The sequence below is a fragment of the Lasioglossum baleicum genome, unplaced genomic scaffold (genome assembly GCF_051020765.1).
Source record: "Lasioglossum baleicum unplaced genomic scaffold, iyLasBale1 scaffold0046, whole genome shotgun sequence".
In the NCBI taxonomy this organism is placed as follows: Eukaryota; Metazoa; Arthropoda; class Insecta; order Hymenoptera; family Halictidae; genus Lasioglossum; species Lasioglossum baleicum.
In genome coordinates this window covers 23,313-26,226 of record NW_027469106.1, presented here as the reverse complement: position 1 = coordinate 26,226, position 2,914 = coordinate 23,313, and positions in this window count along the sequence as shown.

Here is a 2,914-nt window from a genome sequence, read left to right as displayed (position 1 = left end):
ATCCCAAAAAAAAAACCTGCGCATGCGCATCCCAAAAAATTTGCGCAATGCGCATCCCACAAAACCTGCGCATGCGCATCCCACAAAACCTCGCACGTGTTTGTGCTCGAGTAGCCTGCGGGATGCATCCTTTCGCACGTGTTTTTACTCGACTAGCCTGCGGGATGCATCCTCTCGCACGTGTTTTTGCTCGCCTAGGCATGCGCATCCCAAAAAACCTGCGCATGCGCATCCCACAAAACCTCGCACGTGTTTTTACTCGACTAGCCTGCGGGATGCATCCTCTCGCACGTGTTTTTGCTCGACTAGCCATGCGCATCCCAAAAAACCTGCGCATGCGCGTCCCAAAAAATCTGCGCATGCGCATCCCAAAAAACCTGCGCATGCGCATCCCACAAAACCTCGCACGTGTTTTTACTCGACTAGCCTGCGGGATGCATCCTCTCGCACGTGTTTTTGCTCGACTAGCCATGCGCATCCCAAAAAACCTGCGCATGCGCGTCCCAAAAAATCTGCGCATGCGCATCCCACAAAACCTGCGCATGCGCATCCCACAAAACCTCGCACGTGTTTGTGCTCGACTAGCCTGCGGGATGCATCCTTTCGCACGTGTTTTTACTCGACTAGCCTGCGGGATGCATCCTCTCGCACGTGTTTTTACTCGACTAGCCTGCGGGATGCATCCTCTCGCACGTGTTTTTACTCGACTAGCCTGCGGGATGCATCCTCTCGCACGTGTTTTTACTCGACTAGCCTGCGGGAAGCATCCTCTTGCACGTGTTTTTACTCGACTAGCCTGCGGGATGCATCCTCTCGCACGTGTTTTTACTCGACTAGCCTGCGGGATGCATCCTCTCGCTCGTGTTTTTACTCGACTAGCCTGCAGGATGCATCCTCTCGCACGTGTTTTTACTCGACTAGCCTGCGGGATGCATCCTCTCGCACGTGTATTTGCTCGACTAGCCATGCGCATCCCAAAAAACCTGCGCATGCGCATCCCAAGAAATCTGCGCATGCGCATCCCACAAAACCTGCGCATGCGCATCCCACGAAACCTGCGTATGCGCATCCCACGAAACCTCGCAAGTGTTTTTACTCGACTAGCCTGCGGGATGCATCCTCTCGCACGTGTTTTTGCTCGACTAGCCATGCGCATCCCAAAAAACCTGCGCATGCGCATCCCAAAAAATCTGCGCATGCGCATCCCAAAAAATCTGCGCATGCGCATCCCACAAAACCTGCGCATGCGCATCCCACAAAACCTCGCACGTGTTTGTGCTCGACTAGCCTGCGGGATGCATCCTTTCGCACGTGTTTTTACTCGACTAGCCTGCGGGATGCATCCTCTCGCACGTGTTTTTGCTCGACTAGCCTGCGGGATGCATCCTCTCGCACGTGTTTTTGCTCTACTAGCCATGCGCATCCCAAAAAAAAAACCTGCGCATGCGCATCCCAAAAAATTTGCGCAATGCGCATCCCACAAAACCTGCGCATGCGCATCCCACAAAACCTCGCACGTGTTTGTGCTCGACTAGCCTGCGGGATGCATCCTTTCGCAGGTGTTTTTACTCGACTAGCCTGCGGGATGCATCCTCTCGCACGTGTTTTTGCTCGCCTAGGCATGCGCATCCCAAAAAACCTGCGCATGCGCATCCCACAAAACCTCGCACGTGTTTTTACTCGACTAGCCTGCGGGATGCATCCTCTCGCACGTGTTTTTGCTCGACTAGCCATGCGCATCCCAAAAAACCTGCGCATGCGCGTCCCAAAAAATCTGCGCATGCGCATCCCAAAAAACCTGCGCATGCGCATCCCACAAAACCTCGCACGTGTTTTTACTCGACTAGCCTGCGGGATGCATCCTCTCGCACGTGTTTTTGCTCGACTAGCCATGCGCATCCCAAAAAACCTGCGCATGCGCGTCCCAAAAAATCTGCGCATGCGCATCCCACAAAACCTGCGCATGCGCATCCCACAAAACCTCGCACGTGTTTGTGCTCGACTAGCCTGCGGGATGCATCCTTTCGCACGTGTTTTTACTCGACTAGCCTGCGGGATGCATCCTCTCGCACGTGTTTTTGCTCGACTAGGCATGCGCATCCCAAAAAACCTGCGCATGCGCATCCCACAAAACCTCGCACGTGTTTTTACTCGACTAGCCTGCGGGATGCATCCTCTCGCACGTGTTTTTACTCGACTAGCCTGCGGGATGCATCCTCTCGCACGTGTTTTTACTCGACTAGCCTGCGGGATACATCCTCTCGCACGTGTTTTTGCTCGACTAGCCATGCGCATCCCAAAAAACCTGCACATGCGCATCCCAAAAAACCTGCGCATGCGCATCCCAAAAAACCTGCGCATGCGCATCCCACAAAACCTGCGCATGCGCATCCCACAAAACCTGCGCATGCGCATCCCACAAAACCTCGCACGTGTTTTTACTCGACTAGCCTGCGGGATGCATCCTCTCGCACGTGTTTTTACTCGACTAGCCTGCGGGATGCATCCTCTCGCACGTGTTTTTACTCCACTAGCCTGCGGGATACATCCTCTCGCACGTGTTTTTGCTCGACTAGCCATGCGCATCCCAAAAAACCTGCACATGCGCATCCCAAAAACCTGCGCATGCGCATCCCACAAAACCTGCGCATGCGCATCCCACAAAACCTGCGCATGCGCATCCCACAAAACCTCGCACGTGTTTTACTCGACTAGCCTGCGGGATGCATCCTCTCGCACGTGTTTTTACTCGACTAGCCTGCGGGATGCATCCTCTCGCACGTGTTTTTGCTCGACTAGCCTGCGGGATGCATCCTCTCGCACGTGTTGTGCTCGACTAGCCTGCGGGATGCATCCTCTCGCACGTGTTTTTACTCGACTAGCCTGCGGGATGCATCCTCTCGCACGTGTTTTT